Source organism: Helicoverpa zea, chromosome 12 (genome assembly GCF_022581195.2).
Source record: "Helicoverpa zea isolate HzStark_Cry1AcR chromosome 12, ilHelZeax1.1, whole genome shotgun sequence".
Taxonomy (NCBI): domain Eukaryota; kingdom Metazoa; phylum Arthropoda; class Insecta; order Lepidoptera; family Noctuidae; genus Helicoverpa; species Helicoverpa zea.
The window spans coordinates 7938148-7956081 of NC_061463.1; the positions used below are offsets into that span (position 1 = coordinate 7938148).

Below are 17934 nucleotides of genomic sequence, written 5' to 3' on the forward strand. Positions count from 1 at the left end.
GTGTAAGAATAATGTTTGAAATAGTAGAAAATGATTATATTTACGGATTTACTTGCATTTTTATTGAATTACCTACCTACATATATTTAGCTGGTAATTGAATATTCGTTGTGAATGTATTAAAAAAATGTTTAAAGATGGAAATTAAAAAGTCAACTATCCTAAGAAACCCTTTGCATAGTTTTCTCAGTAAATAAATAGGTAATTTTTATGCATCAAATATTTCAAATAATGGATTGAATCGTGGTTTTTGTAGTTCATTGTAATTTTTCTTTTAAATGACATTTAATATCATGAAAACCGGGCAATTAACGTATATTCGTTAGTATTTATAGTGAATAATGAATGATTGGGCCGACATGTGAGGTAAATTGTTGAAATATGTTTGAAAAGAAGTGAATTTTATCTAAGAGCTAAAGTGGGAGCGAGATAAGATTGGCTCAGCCCTAACTTCTGATAACGACACCGGATTCCAACGATTTACACACATGCACACCCACCTTACACACACATACACACAATATCTTCATTCTATGTACTTATAATAGGTATAGGTTTCCACTATTTTTGACAACCTATTACCCTTTTTTCCACCTAACTTGTAATAAAGAATTGAGTAATACTACTTTTTTTAACTTTTCACCTTCTCAATATCTAAGTTTAAATAATTAATTTCATAATCGCCAGAAACAATGCCTAATGCATCATTTATGATAAAAACTAATCTATAAAAAGATTATCTTTGTTTTCACAAACATTTTTCCAATGGCTGCTTTGTGATTTCATTTTAATTGACAAAAATAATTATTTTATGTTTAATTTGAAGTTTTTAAGACATTTAATATAATAAATGTTAATTTCTAATCATTGAAAATGTGGTGTTAAGTTACAAAAAAAAACTTAAAATTGATATTTAAAAAAATACAAAAATAAAGACTCAAAAATAATTATTTTTGTTTAATGTATTAAATGTGTGAATTATTAGGGAATATAATAGAATAAAATTTAATCACATATTTTGCGTGGATTTTAAAATATTAGTGTTAGAGTGTGTGAGAGCGCGCGGCACAGCGGCGCCCGCGCACGGTCGCGGCTGCGTGTGGCAACACTGGCACGCACTTCCTGCGTACTTCTTCCACATCTACCCGCACTATAACTCAGCGCCTATTAGAAATTGACAAAAAACCCAACACTTTCACATAAATTTTATCAAATATAGCCACTTTATTTAGCCCTAGTGAAGCCAGTTTCAATTCACTGGAATCAGACCTATATTTGGCTATTTTTTTTTAACTTATAATTTGAATTATTCCAAATGCGTTGAATATGTTTATTTAAAGGTTTTGCAACATTGATAAATGAAAAAGAAAATTAAATAATGGATAAATATTTTTTTAAGGGCCATTTTTCTCTTAGTTTTTGCATCAAGTGTTCTTTACTAGACCAAATATATTTTTAAAATAATTAAAATCAATTTATTGTTATAATTTACAATAAAATAAATAATTTTAAAAATAAATATCACTTAAATATATTTTGTTAACTTTTTTTTGTTTGTAATAATTGGCATGAGTTTAAGTAGGCTGAAGTTGATACTTTTTGCAAAATAAACATTTGTCTATTTGCTGAAAAACAAATTTTGTATTTTTAGAAACCAAACAATGAAATGTCTCTGTAATTCAATTACTCACATAATAGGTGAGATAAATTCTGTATTGTGTCTTTTCAATAAAAAATACTATTGAACAAACGCATTCAAATCTTTTAAAATCTATTATGTTCCAATTTTCAAAGCATTTAACTATCATTTTGAACCCAAAATATATTTGTTAAATGTTTGATTAAAACAAAGAAAGTTTAAAAATGGATATTTAAAAATATTTAAATAAATAATTTTCTTTGGAAAAACAATGAGTTTATTTAAGACTTACCTAAATAAGATAATTAGACAGGTAAGTTTTCAGTGTAACATATTCACTAAGTAGGTAATTTCTGATGGGTAAAATATAATTTTGTTATCTTTAATGCAAACTAGGTATCTATTTTAAACCATGGTATTTAGGTATCTATTTGATTTAATGCCCCAGTTTATAATTAGGATTAATAAGGAATTTAAAAAAAATAGTATATGAAAATATATAAGTAGGTAGGTACACACCTACATTAGGCAGGTAATAATTTTCATGCTGACTTTGCTTGAATTAACTGTGTATCTATGTGAGTTTGAGTAATTTTTCAGAAATATTCACTACTGTAATATTAGACATGTCATTAAGATTTTATTCAGGTACTTAATGTGTTTCATTAGAAGATTATAAAGTCATGTTACTAATGAATGCCTGTATAAACTGCTTCATACCTACATCTATATAAATAGAAGTTAGCTTAATTTGAACATTATTTTGCAAACTGCTTACCAACACCTAATGAATGAAATAGTTTATTATATTCAGCATTCATTAGAATAGTAGGTAGTCGCATAAAATAATTAGTAGATGCTGACTAAGACGGTTTCTTATGTAATTTAATAGCACCTATCATTATGAAATACTTTTTCCAGACTACTTGATGATTACTAGATGTTAATCTAAGTTGCCTTTAATTTGGATTAGAGGAGTAGTAAAGTGTAGTGTATGTTGGGAGTGGGTGTGTGAGCGCGGGTTGTCGGCGGCGGTGGTCGGTGGTGCGCCTGCCACGTGGCGCGCCTCGGCCACGGTGACTCTGCATGTCAGTTTTCTGGAAAAATTGTCAAATGTAGCACACCGGCGGCGCGGCGGCGGCGCGGCGGCGGCCGCGAGCAATTTGCGAGGCGCGCGCATGTGTGGGGAGCTGTCGCGACGCGATCCGACCACGCGCTCGTGTGCGTTGTGAAGTGAAGGTCGAATATTTTGTCCCTACTCCTCGGTCTATTGGTGTTCACGAGTCGCCGCTGTGATAATGAGTTGTCGTCGTCCCGCTCGCTCCGCGGCGGCGGCACGTTCGCGGAAAGGGACGGGCGGCGGTGTGCGCATGCGTCGGAGCCTCCGCCGGCGCCGGCGCGGCCTGCCCTCATCAGTCTCCCCGCAGCGGGGAAGCGGTTCGCGTGTGCAACTCCGTGTCGGCTCGGGCTGCGGGCTGCGAGCGCTCTGCGGCGCACACGAATATTTTTAGATAACAGCACGAATAATTTATTTGCAAGGTAGTGATCGCGCGCACTTTTGCGGATATCGGTATCGGCGCATGCGGGTTCGTGTGCGCTGCGCAAAGCGGTGGACGGCGGCGGGTGTCGGCTGCGCCCGCCGCCCGCCGGCGGAGACGTCCCGATAGGTAAGCTGCGCACTTCCTGCGCGCGCGCCGCCATGTTCGGTCGGAGCGTCACTTCCGCCGGGGCCGGAACCGGCGCCGGAGCGGGCCCGAGCTGTGGGCCCTGCGGCGGCGGTGCTGCGCGCGCGCACCGTCGGGCTCGCGACACCCGCCTCGCCGCTCAGCTCAATGGGCGACGGCTCTCGATTCATAAAATGTCGGTCGTTCCATTCACGCCGGCGCGCGATGCTACGCCGACCGCTCACTCGTGACCCTCGCGTCTTCGAATATTCATGTCTCCCTCGATAACATCGTAACCTCTGACTTCTTTTTGTATTATCACGTTGTTTAGTGAACGCCGCTAGTTGAGGCCGGACTTCGTGCGTTGTGTTGGAAACAAGTGTCCGTTCAATCCCTACACCGAAATCAACTGTGAAATTTAGTGCATAGTGAATTTATATAGTGATTTTCCGTCTGTATCAATGGAATGTTACACCCAGTAGCGTAAGATTAGAAATTTAATTTTGGTTTTGTTTTTCTTATACTTGGACTGTCCGAATATCGCTAGCCCTCAATAGCAGTTGAACATTATTGAAACATGCAATTTTAAATTTCGCGAATTTGATATTCATATATTATTTTTTTTGCAAATGAGGGTAGTCAGTATCTTTTTGTAATTTAACTTTGTTGAAAAATGATGACTGTCATTTAGTGATAGGGAGTTGTTGTTTAATGAATCCGTATCAGTGTATTGTTGTGCGAGTGTTGGACAGTGCTGGCTCGGGGTGGTGTTGACAGTGGCGCTCGGTGGCGCGGGGTGGCGCAGCTGTGCAGCCGAGTGTGGCGCGCCAGCACGTTGCCGACAGGACGTACGTCACCAGAGCATGACGTCTGCTCGGCCGTCCCGCTCGCACACTCGCCCTGCTCTCGTCTAGTTTTGCTTAACCCCCGGCTGTTCATTGCCCTCTGGCACTTGCTTTGGCCTACCCTGGTTGTGCTTATTTAGATGATTTACTTCACTCCGCATTCCAACTCTATTGAGTCGGTCAGTTACACTTTCCACTTTCTCACAGAGATCATTCGCTGCGATCAACGGAAAATAATGTCTATCAATGTTACAAGTTCTGTGTCGTGTGTGTATGTTTGTCTCTTCCTTTTAAATAATAGAAATGAATTAAAAATGTAAACTTAGTCCCCGTTAGTGATAGTAACAAAAAGTAAATAATATTCTTGCCAGTTTGTCAAAATTATTTTCAAAAAACTTTGTCGTTAACTTCTAAATAAGAAAACTGTCAAACTTGTCAGTCCGCAAAACTATATTGAATTTCATATTTTGAAAATTGGAGTCATCTATGTGTTGCAAATCTAATAAGAAAGTAAATAAAATAGATACCAAAGTTACAAGTTACATTTTTGTGTCAGTTCCAACATTATAGAAGTTTTTCCTGATATTTCAGTTAATTAGGTAATTTTTTGGAAAGAATAAAATGGAATCATTTAGAAATGAAATGGATATTGAAAATTATATCATAAAAACTATATTTTATTTGATATTATCATTGCTTGAATAACAAGAAGATACAGTTGTAATAAACCCAAAGTAGAAACTTATTTGGAAAAGTACAAGGTGTGCATTCGAGGGATATGAGATTGGGTATCGGGCGGCGAGTGCTGGCCGGCGGCGCGCGCGTTTATCATAACACTGTCTTTCCCAGATGATGAGTACGTGATGAGTCAGGTGCACGTGACGTCAGCGACACGTGTGCTCGTCCCCGCTGAGTCACAGCATCTCTCTGTGACGTCGCCGCACACATGACGCCCTTCGGTCCTCTCACCTTTGCTCTCATTTTATCGCGCATTGATTACACTGTCCGGGCGGCGTCGGCGCGGCGCGGCGCGGCACGCCTACGGCGCACGCGGCTGCCGAGTGCGCGCCTCCGCTTCCGGCGCGGCGCACGCGCGTGGGCGACCATTTCATAAGCGTTTCCTTCGTCACGCTTCCTCCCACCGAGGATGTACCCAGGACGTACACCTCGCCGCCGATGGATACTCTGCCCATAAACCGCTTCATTAAACATTGACACGAATTGCACCACACGTCGCGACACCGTGTAGGATGAATCCAAGTGTAATATGCAAATGTCACGTTACTAAATTGGTCAGTCATTGTTGTATCCGCAGTTACAACTGCGACCGTTCCGTCATTCATGCTGGCTGCTATTGAGCGCGGACGTCGCTTCCGTCACACACAATCTCCACAGTTAAATCTCTAAGCGATTGTCGATTTCCGCTCGGCCACATCGTCGGGCTCGCCAGCTAATAAGGTACACGCCGCTTCGCACTGTGCCAACATTCCCAGCCCCACGATAAGCCATTAAGGGTCGCTCCACAAAAAAGATCATTATAAAGGATGTAAAGACTGCACCGGCGCCGAGCCTTCCCAGAACTGGGGCCATTCTTATTTCACGCTCCCGCCTTATTCACGAGCTTTTTTTGTATGGTTTTGGTCATTTTTTTTCACGGGAGCGGTTCTCCTGTGAGAGTTTCAAGGAAATGGCTTATTGGGTTTCGTATAGAATGGGGCTTATCTCGGGGCGTTGATCGAGCGCTCGCGGAGCCTGGGAACGCGCGCAGACGTCGCGCGCGCACCGTTATGCGGCTAGCGCGTCGCATACCAGCGCCTGCCGCCCTCACGCATCACATCATCACTGTCGCCGCTTGTGACGCGCCATCGACCGAAACTAACAGTTTTTCGTTAGAATCTCCGATATTAAACATATAAATTAAATGGGCAATAAAACCAGAGACAGTCACTTAAAAATTGAATATAACGACTGAAGTATTCCAGTTTTATAACAAAATGGTTATCATAGGGTTTATTAACACGTCGCGAGTGCTAGAATAACGGTAGTCGTAAATAAACAGAATATTTGTCTAATAGGATCAAGATGTTTTGAGTTGAGTATCTTTGTTAAGCTAGGTTTACGCTCGATTTGTTTGGGGAACGTTTGCATTACATTCTGTGGTTCCTGGTTCAACGTAATATTACAATGTCAATTTCTGTGAAAATATTGTTTTGCGACACACTAATGTCAGTGAACAATTAATATGCATGCGCATGGCAGATCAATAGAAACGTATAATTGTTACTTAAATATACGTTTCCCACTATCTGTAAAATCAATAAATAGCAATGGAACGCAATTAACTAAATACGATATATGTTCGCACAAAAAATCCTAATGATTGGACGTCACTTTGGCGGAGTCGGAATGGCACCAAGTGGTATTTCTCACAGATTGTCTAAATTACTGCTGGGAACTCAATCCTTTAAATTTTCTATAAAAAGTAAATGAAGAACGTTGAGAGTTTTTAAATATTTATGTCATTGTTTTGTGTTTTATTTATTTCAAGGAGATATTTATTGGTTTTTCAGGTGCGTGAGGCGATAGAGTTGCTGCAAGCTGCGCGGGCGCACTCCTCATCCCTGGAGTGCCGGTTGACACTGGATGGATGAACTGGATGAACTCCCCTACTAGCCAGGTATGTACGTCCCTACTTTACATTTTTTCTAACATCTATTTTCCTGTTTACCTCAATTTATTTACACGGAAAGCCAATTTGGGTCTGTAACCTAGTAAATATTTCATCGCATTTTTATACTAAATTGCTATAGGTATCTTTATTTAGTTACTCACTGTTAATAATCTAATTTGCAAGTGCACCGAATTTTCTGAAATATTCTGAAGACACTGTTATTAAATATAATAGCTTGAAATTCACGGCATATTTAAAGTACCTAATAAGAATATTTGTGGACATGCACTATACAATATTTAGTGCTGAAGGAATGCCGCGCTCCCGCGGCTGTCCACACAAACATATGAATTAAGCACTGGATTGATCGTTTCAAGTATTCGCGTTATTTAGGAGCGTAAGGTGTGCGCAGGTCACGGGCCCTTATTGAGGGCAAAGGGAAGTTATAAATCTGTCGGCGCTAACAATGGCGCGATAAGGTGCACCTTGCGCCCGCGCCGATACTGCACCACCCCCCCTCCTCCCCCCACCTCGCGCCCACCAAAACACTATCAACTGCAGACACGTATGGGAAATACCCTCATTTACTATACAAACAATTACTCCTTTTCAAAGTGCTCATTATAAGTGCTCAAGTCTATGTGCAAGCGCCCTTATAACAAAATTGTAAAACTGTAACCGTGTCCTGGTTAATCTACCGCAACCACTATGTTTTCCCAGTAAACATTCCCTCGGGCGATAGCGAATCGGTAACGCTTCGATATTCTGACAAACATCACGCAAACGACGAATGTTTGAACCCGGATTATATTATGAGCTGGCAACGTCGGTCACATACGTATTGAGCTCACCGGCCCGTCCTGCACGGTAGGTATTTGGCAACATATTTGCTGATAGGTCGCTTGGCGATAGTGCCCGAAGTGAGGGGAAAAGAGAGGTCGACGTAACGCCAACCTTATCGGTCATTGACCTTCACACCTAAACTGAGCCTCACATCACATCTCGGTCGGCGCGCGTTTACATGTGCTTAAACAAATTTTCAGGGACCATCGCGTTTACGTCCCAACATTTTATATTGTTATATTAACGTTTACATACTTCCGTCGGCCTACTGAACCAGACAGGCCGATACTCATTAATTTAATGGAATCAGATCAAGAACACAAATCTTTCCCGAAACATTGTTGCTCGATACGATTTTATATAGATTTGGGATAGAATCATAAAAATTGTGTGAAGTTATAGTGACAGATGTGAGCTATTTAATTTGATACGTTTTATTGGTGTATAAGTAGGCAGTATGTGCTGTGAGGTAGGCGTCAGTGAGACCTTGACCTGTTTCCCGCTGCTGGCGGCGCGCGCGCACAATGGACTATTCCGCGACACCCGAGCCGACACCCGACTACCCGCCCCCTGCGCCCTCCGCACCCCCCTCGCTTATGTACTTCTAAATGTACATCATTATCTATTGCTCTGCGAACAACTAGCTACTAGCGAATCTATGTCTCCCCATGTTTTGTCTCTTCACACATGAAAAGAAACGAAACTGAAAATTTGCCTACGTCAAAGCGATTAATTCAGTGGCATGAACGTCTCAAAATAATAGCGACGTAACGACAATAGAGGTAATTCATAAAACATTTGTGTCGCCACAACTTGTTTACTTTGACGATAATCGAAATAATGGTGACAGCGTAAAGTCGGTCATGATAGCATGTAATTAGAGACGAGTGTGGGGCGCCGGCCTAACAAAATTCGGGGGCGGCGCGGGTCGCGGCCGCTTGAATAATACATGCAGCGTCGCGCCTTGGCGCCACCGCCGCCGCCGAACTCGAACACTACATCTAGTGCTAGACGCGACGCCACAACACCTGAAACACTACTGATAGCCTGCACACACACACGCACGCACACGTCCGCCGAACCGCTTACACCTCCACATTCCTTCATCAAACTACAAACAATAAAACAAACATTCACCGGAAAATTAGACTATAAATGCGATAAATATTTTTTGTAAATGACACCCCGCTGGTTATATGATCTGCCGCAAGAATGTCTATTCTGTGTAAATAAATTCAGTAAACGAATACGCAATCGCCGAGAATGCGAAGTGTCTGCAACGTGTTTGTTGTGAAAGCATTTTGTATTGTTTGCTATTTTTATAGAAAAAATTGTCTAGCTAGTCATTCAGTCGACTTGACGGACAGATATTTTTGTACAATCAGTACAGCTATCTCATACTTAGTCATCCTAAATGTGATTTCTTAATGTAGCGGATTATGCATCTTTGTATTTTTGAATACAGTTAGGTAATTGAAATTGGCTACATACCAAGAACGTTGAGCTTTGTTTTTAAAAAAGTATCAAAAGTCTGTCTACTACGCAAGTTATCATCTTTAACAATATTTTAGTAATATTATGGAAACATTTAACACAAATTTTGAAGTGAACAGTGTCAAACAGTGTAACGTTCGTAGCAGTTCGTAGCAGCGCCGTAGCACAGCAGAGCGTGAACAAGCCAGCCTAACGGTACTCCGTCACCGATTCCCACGAGGAGGCTCGCAACTAATTATTTAACAGCTTCAAAAATCATGTCATATTTACATCGAATACGTGGTCGTGATTAACAGTTTAAAAATGTTAAATGTTCCGACTTAATTACCGTGTGTTGATATGCGGGACCCGTTCTACGAAGAGGTATTAGCTACGAGCTCTGACAATGCTAATGACGCGCACTGAAGACACGAAAGTCGTGGGACTGCGCTCGTGAAGTGCTACGCGACCGAGCTCCTCTATTGTACATTAATTCTAATTTCCTCGACTATTTGGAGGTTTTGTCTGGCATGCTGATAGATTTTTTAACCTTGTGTAGTGTACATTGGCAAGATATTTTCTTTCTAATTAATATAAGCGAGTGTTAGCATGTTAGTCGAGCTAGCGGTAATGCGCCGCACGTACTTATTAAAGCACATTGTAGTAATTGAATGTGTTGTAACGAGTTTCTGATGGTCCGCTTTCCTTGTATTTGGGTAATTGCCCCGCGATCTTATCGTCACACTTATTAATTATGAGGCTCAGAGGCGCGCATTTATTGACCTTATCTCCGGTGAGGCTTGGGCCTGCACCGGCTGCACCCCGGGCGCTGCTAATGAGCGCGCGCCGGAGCGAAGCAAGGGAACCCGCAGCCGATTGACTTATTACTTCCATGTTGTGAAACACTGTCACAATAACACCACAGTTTTCTTTTATTACTGTGATCGTAGTTGCGGTTATAGAAATTATATGGTGCGCACACACTCGAGTGGAACCGAACGACGGAGAAGTAATGAAACAGCCGAGTGTCGCGTGTTCCCGACATCCGCCTACAGCTACACCCGGCACGGAGCGAGGGACGTCCTCCTAATGTCTCGATTCAAAGTTATTGGTTTAAATTTAGCTTGACAGTAGATAGTCTCGCGCGGCCATGCGGGTAAAGGGATCGGTTCCGAAATAAGCTGATTACACGAGGCTCCCCACGCGCGCCCTGCGCGGTTATAAATAGCGGGCGGCGGTCCCTTAAGGCGCGAGCGCACATTTCCGGGCTGGAAGTGTGTCGCTTCCGCTGCGAGCGGTCGTTGACGCCGCGCATTGTCGCCGCACATTCCCCGCCGCGCCGCGACGACGACGTTTTTAAATAGAGGAGCGATTACGAGCGTCTGGCTGCGGCGCCGGGCACATGACCGCGCAAAGTGCAGCGCCCGCCGCGTCACGGGCTATTTGCGACACCGCCGCCGCCCCACACCACATTCTGCTCAACTCTTCCACTGCTTCCACAAACCTCGACCCTCTCGAGAGTACGTTCTCTTGATAAATTTTTTTCGACTAGCTCCATTCACTACTTCTTAGCAAATAGATTGGCTTGTGACTGTTATACCTACCTGCCCAGTTAGGTATATTCACCTACTCCTACCAATCAAGATTAAACTCCATTCACAAATCATAAAAATATTCTGCTAAATTTGGAACACATACCAAAGGACCGATGACGGCATACATTTTCTAAAACCTTAATGTGCGTTGAAGTCTTTTGTTTGAATCCTTGATAACTCCCCCGCCACCCATCGAAAACTGATAATTTATCAGATAAATATGATTAACGCGAATAGGTATAAATACCTGATAGTCAATGATTTGGTGTGAGTGAATCACGAGAGCACTCGTGTTGCGGCTAGTTAGCGGTGTGTCAGCGCCATTACACGTGTGTATAGTATGTAGGTGTAGGAAGCTAAGGTGGTGGTGTGGAGTGGAGGGTGGTGGTGAGTGGAGCGGCGGTGCTGCGGCGCCGGGTCGCGGCTGCGCAGTGAGGGAGGCGCGCTGGAATGCGCGGGCGGCGCGCGGGCGCGGGGGTGGGGGCGTGCGACTGGCGCGCGCGCCGCTGTCCCACGGTCGCGCGGCCCCGCGCCCCGCGCCCCACACACTTTCTTTCGCGCCATAAAGGTCGTTTCAAATATTTCGGAATGCTGTTTGGTGACATTTCACCTGCGGGCGGCGGGGAGAGGAATGCAGCCTCCGGCATTCGGGCGCACGCCTCGCTCGCCGGCGCACGCGCATCCCCCGCCACACGTCGCACGCGGCGCTGCACTTGTGCTTAGACACGTCGACTCTCCGCACTACTATCACATACACGGGAAACCCCTCCGCACAGTCCGATCTACTTTATTACCGCTTACACAAACCTCATACAATCAAGCGCTGTTTTTAACGGCACATGAACGCCGACGGCACATGCTCAAATTCTTTGAAAGTTATGACTTAAATACTGTCTTAAACCTTAAATTTAAATGATTATTATTCATAAAGGGCGTTTGCATGTCGTTTTAGTTCTGTGCGAGTCGAATAGCTAAAGCTCATCGGTCTACTTTCCACGCTCATGTGTGAACTGAGTTTCTCCAATTAATAGATTCGTTCCAATAGCAAACACTGAGTCGGAGAAAGCAGTGGCGGTATGGGTCAACGTCCGGCGGAATTCACACCGGCCGACCGCGCCGCCGCCGTGACGTTCACGAACAAATGTGGCGTAACGCTCTAAAATTTCAAAAACTGCGCTCGTTTTCCCATTCCGGGAAGGCGAGGGCCCCTCGGCGCAGGTCGGGCCGCGAGCGCGCCGCAGCGGTCACAAGCTGTGTTTATCGAGTCGCGCGTCGCTATGAATGGAATGCGGCGACGGAGGTTGCGCAAGCGACTAGCTTCGCGGCGCTCGACGCTCGACGGAATGCGCACGCGGCGGCGCGGTGCGCGGGGCGCGGGGTGCGGGGCGCGGGGCGAGGGGGGCGGGGGCCGCGCAGCCTGCGGCGCTGCAGCGGAGGCTGCATCTCGCGGCCATTCACGCCGCACTACACCCGCCGCCCGCCAAATAACTCACCGTTACAGCCGCGGAATGCCGCTCTATCTCTATACACAACATTGTAACCAATCATAACTCATCAACCTTTTCTCGACTATGGAACCGGCTTTTAGTCTTAATAGATGCATCTGAGCAATAGTTTTTATAGATAATCAGAAGTATTCCTTACACTTGATGCTTTGCGGTATGGTTCGCAACGACTAATATGTACATTACATGTAGTTTTCGCGCATTGCAGAAATATGCCTATGCAACAATTTCTGAACTGTTATCATTTCCTAGATTCTTCAATGGTTAAATCCCTTGAACTGGACATGGTCTTACCCTTGTTGATACTACCTACTTTGTGGTTTAGTTGCTATAAAATCTCTCAATAAAAACGAATTTGCAAAAACATTCCTCTTCCGTAGTGGATGTGAGACCATATTAAAACGGCGTAGCAGGGGTCTACGAATTTATCTACACGCGTAGCTCAATACAAACAGCCTATAAACTAACAGTAGCGGTCTGTGCAAGTACGCACAACGCACATAATATATTTAACGTATGCCTAATAAGCGTGATAAACGGCACGACATATAAGGCACGTCGGCGTTTGTACAGTCCGGTTGTAAATAGAACGGCTATAGATCCGCTTGCAGGCTCGGAGCGGCTCCGCGCTGCATTCTAGAGCACAGAATTGTAAAGAGAATAATGGTAGTTGTTGCGGCGTCGCACTATCAATAGTCGGCGCGTCACCCGCCCTACATACTTGTCGCGACGTCCGCGCCGCAGCCGGGACCACGTTTCGTCACCTCATGCGCTAAATTCCATTTTTAAGTCCATTGTTCGTCGTCTGCGAGTGCGTCGTCGCAGCGGCGACCCCCGCCCCCGCGCCGCTCTGACGTAACTCCGGTTCTCATCGTCCCACACCGAAGCATTCGATACAACAATGTTATGCCGCGGACCTGATGTTTATTATTCACACGATCCAATTCTGTCAAAAACGTTATACACTTCCGCTCGCCACACATTCTTATTGGGGCGCCTCGCTCGTAACACTTGTCGACGTTTAGTGTTCTTAGAACTCGTATTTATTTATTTTATTGTCTTTAATACCTGTCTCCTTGGGCTATATAACTTGCTGAAACAGGGTCCGCACTCGCAGCGATAAAAATGAGTATATAAAGACGGCACATTCGTCATTATCACAAGTGTAAACACGCTTCGCGATAAAAAGTAACACATTTGCGCTATTTCCCATAGTTGTCAGCAATTAGAGCAGCGTTTGTGTGTGTGAGGGCACAGGGGGGACGAGTGCCGGGGAGGGGTGAGGCGACACGTGTGGCCCACATAGTGTGCGCCCATTGAGCTCCCGCCACCGCGCCGGACGTGACGTCAGCGTCACACTTGCACCTGCGCCCCCACACCGCCACGCTACCCACCACCACCACCAACACACACATTCCCACCACCAGACACTCTTCTACCTTCTCTGTGGAAACAAAGTCAGTTGCGAAATGCAAATGTATGACCAATCACGGCTCCACACCAGCATTTAAGTTGTCATTCAATTTAGAGCATTAAATCGTGTATATATAATATATTTCGTAATGTCAATATGAAAAAGCCAACGGCGAGCAGTCAGCGTGCTTGCCGCTTCCACACAACTCGACTCGCCGCCCGCGTGCTGCAAGCGAGCGGTCCTCATGCGTACAGCGCGCCGACGGCGTGCTAATTGCGCGCCGACTCCGAGCCGGCAGCGAAACAACGTCATTACGTCGTGTTCAATCATAACATCAATCATAATCGTCTTAAAATAATATTGAGTTTGCGGTGACAGCAAGCTTACACCTCGCGGCCGGCGCGCCGACGGCGAAGGGACGGCGCGCTGACGGCGAGCGGACAGCGCGTGGTTGGCGCGCTGGCAGCTAGCTGTAGTCTTAATTCGAGGCGACGCCGTGCTGCAGCCGTGCTGTTGCGGTGCTGCTATAATGCGCCACAAGCTTAAGTCTGCCATACTCCCACGCTAATAGCTGGACCAGACATGCGAAGGTTTCGGCATTTGTTTTGTAGAAATCGAAAGCTAGACGTGTCCGGCAAGAGTAGCAGATTTCGTGTCGTCGTAGGTGGTACGTGTGTGGTACAACCGTCGATGTCGATAAATTGTCAAAATAATTGTAGTGGCGCCGACTCCCGCGCACGGCCGAACAAGGCCGAAGCCGCTATCCGCACCATTTGAGGCTCGAGCAGCGCACTCACACCGCGTCACCTAATTAGCCGACGTGCGGTGTGGGTGAGCCCGCATTGCTTACCACGGACCCCGCCGCCTTCGTTTATTACTATTTTAGTCAATTCTCTTCTATTATATAAACAATAATGAGCTCTAATATAAGTTGTCAAAGGACGTGCCGCGGCGACTGACACTCGCGGGCAGTTATTCCGACTGGTTGATACTAATAACTGTTTTATGTGTTACAGATGGATGACAATTAGCGGAGGAGAGAAGTATTGTAGTGCGCGCTGTGCGCCTGAGTCAGCATGATGTCATAGCAGCGGTGATGCGGCTAATGGGAGCGTCCCGCCGACGACGTCACATCCCATTCCCGCCGCATACTTCACCCAATCGAGCGATGACAAATCCATTCATATTCTTCCATTGCCGTTAACTGTTGTGTTAAACATTGAATTCTTGCAATTCCGAAGCAATTAAAGTCCATATAACGAAACGGCACATGACGCTCGTTGCTAACTGACTGCGGTTTTCCTCTCCTCATCGAATTTACGCTTTAGGTAAGTAACATGGACATTATTCAGGTATTTTTCCTACAGATAATATGTTCCTAGATCATAATGTGAATAGTTTCGCCCGGGAGTGAATGCAGATTCATGCAAAACTGGAAGAAAGAAGAAAAGGAATAACGAAACTGGTTTTCATAATGATTTGACAGATTGTTCAATATTCTGAGATCATTGTGAAAGCTGATTTTGTTCCTAGTTCAACAGTAGCGGTTGTCAACCAACGAGAAAAATAATTAACAGGAAGAATATTTTGTCATTTTAATGTATAGTTGTGTATGCGTGTATATTTAAATGTATGTTATGTATTCAATTCAGTTTTTGTTAAAAATGGAAGACTTTGGCGTGTAAATTAAGTGATTTATTTGGCAATTATATTTGTTATTTCTGGTTGCATGAGCCCTGAAATATCATCATGGGATTGTGATCATGTAAAATGTCTCTGATACATTTTTAATGAGGATGAATTCTTTTTTTTATGCAACAGTGTGTTTTATTGCGTAAATTTTATACAAACCTAATGTCTATAAATATGTTATTTGACACAAAGTACCTATTATAGATTGTAAGCACAACCTAAGCCTTATATATTTTATTTGTAAACTAAAAATTATCAAGGTCTGTTTTGAAAGATATGCTAGGCGCAGGAGAAATGAACTATTGTGAAGATTTTTGGAAAGCTTAGGCCGTCAATACACGGACCGCTTGAAGCAGTCAGGGGCGACAACTTCAAGCTGTTCACCGCCCCTATCAGTTGCAACTGCTCAAGCGGTTCGTGTATGTACGACCATAGAACTCTGCAGTTCACTGTGCAGTCACAGCTTGAAGCTGTCGCCCCTGACTGCTTTAAGCGGTCCGTGTATTGCCGGCCTTACGTATTATGTGTAATATGTAATAATTTTCACGTAGTCTGCTGTTGGCAAAATCTAAAATTCTGTAATAAGAAAAAAATTGAATGTTAAGTATCATTATTTTGCACCCTTTCTTTGGACGGATCTAGCATTAACTTGCTTTTACATTCACATTACCAACTACATCATACTATCCACTAATTTTATAAATACTCACATATTTTCTACTTAATTGCTAATGTCAAAAATATGGGAAAAGCTTGGTGCCTCTGCAATGTAACTAATGCAAATTAATTAAAAATAAATGCTACTCAAGAATTTTTTGTTTCAATATTCTTCTCAAAGTTCTTCTCAAATAAAATGGTAGCCTTGATATACAAAGCTACCACCTTTGACTACACACTTGATATACATATTACCCATAATAATCTGAGTAGCTTCTATCAGTGTATAAATAGGTACGTTTGAACACACAGGGTTAATGATAAATAGAAGGTACTTATAATTCGAAACTCCTAGGCCTAACCTACATCGTATAAATTGCCAGTGCTCTCTCGAGGTATCCCTATTTATGACGTTCCTAGCATGTTTTTTTTATACCTACATACATGTCAGAAAACAAGCGTGGTGATTAACGTTTAGCGTTAATCACCACGCTTGTTGAGTTTTGACGCTTGATGTGTTTTGACTGTTACAGCCTTTTCATCGTCCCACTGCCGGGCACATGCCTCCTCTCACACAGAGAAGTATAGAGCGTTAATCACCATGCTTGCTCCATGGGAGGTGGTGATTTCTTAGTATCTATAGTTAAGAGGTCCCTTTACCTTTAGTCAGCCCATTGGAGTCCGAGATACACTGATATACTTAGAAATTAATTATTGTTTAATTTCAACTAAAAAGCGGCACTTTCAAGTAACTAATACCGCCTTACGGCCAGTTTCTTCATCAAAAGTTAAAGTTAAAGTAAAAGTTACGGTCAAATTCGTTTTTTCAAGGCTAAAGTGACAGCAAAACTAATAGAAAAATTGAATTTGACCGTTACTTTTCTTTAGACATTACTTTGACTTTTACTTTGGCTTTAACTTTTGATGAAGTAACTGGCTGTTAGTAAAATAACTGCGTCTACCTGTCTCGCATGATTTCATGATAAGGTACGCTGTTGAACCTATTTAAATGTTTCGTTCTTAGATAAATTAAAAGTAAGAAGATATCCACAGAGTATCTGATATCTTGTGGTTCCGTCTATATGCAAGTGAATCGACTACTTTATCCTAATACTAGGCAAAAGTGACTAACAATATGTTTTTATAACTTGTGAAAACGTATCTCAAAGTGAGTCATTTTTGCTTCTTCTAGCAGCCTACTTTAGCGCCTGACGATTTATGCTTTGTTCGAGTATCTAAGCAACAATAAAATATTGTAAAACATGTAGAATATGTAGTCAATAGATAGGTAGCCTAGACCAAAGTTGAGCACTAACTTAAAGCCTAGTTCATCAACTAGTATTCAATATAGCTAGACTTCACAATATTAAGCAATTGCATTTAAATTATAGTAACATGAATGGATTGATGGAAATCTATTTAAAATGTGAATGCCTTTTTTTAATTTCTAGCGAAAAATAAAAATAAAATAAATCTTCAAAAGTTAGCACACAATATTTGCATCATTTTCTTAGCCATAATGGTCTTGGCTGCCTGGGAGGTATATTGTTTAGGTAAATTATGTAAATACATTGCTTTGCTTGTGAATTAAGTACCTCATCCTCCTACCCTTACCTAAGAACCTTTCCTAATTTTCCTATGGTCGTCTCTTCTATATCTATCCACGTTAAACATACCCGAACCCTTCCTCACAACATGATCTTCATACCTCCGCATCACAAGCCTATACCATGAAAGCCCACATAGTTTTTCTTTTAACGGTGCCATTTTAAACTTCCTCTTATAAACTCATTCATTTTCTATGTATGTATATATATTATATTCTCATATTCGCTGCATGTCTTCTATTCTTCCGCTTTGTGCAATACAGGACAGCAGGTCTAATTGTAGTCTTATAGATCCTCCATTTAAGTTTAACGGGAATTCGGTGGTCACA

The 17934-nt window shown here is 43.1% G+C and overlaps 1 long non-coding RNA gene across 1 annotated transcript; it reads left to right on the forward strand.

Annotated features, from left to right (window-relative positions):
• Positions 1 to 3060: 3060 nt before the first annotated feature.
• On the forward strand, positions 3061 to 16152 carry LOC124635376. Its single transcript, XR_006984995.1, has 3 exons — positions 3061 to 3306; positions 6719 to 6825; positions 14666 to 16152. It is a non-coding gene; the product is annotated as an uncharacterized LOC124635376 (long non-coding RNA).
• Positions 16153 to 17934: the final 1782 nt, after the last annotated feature.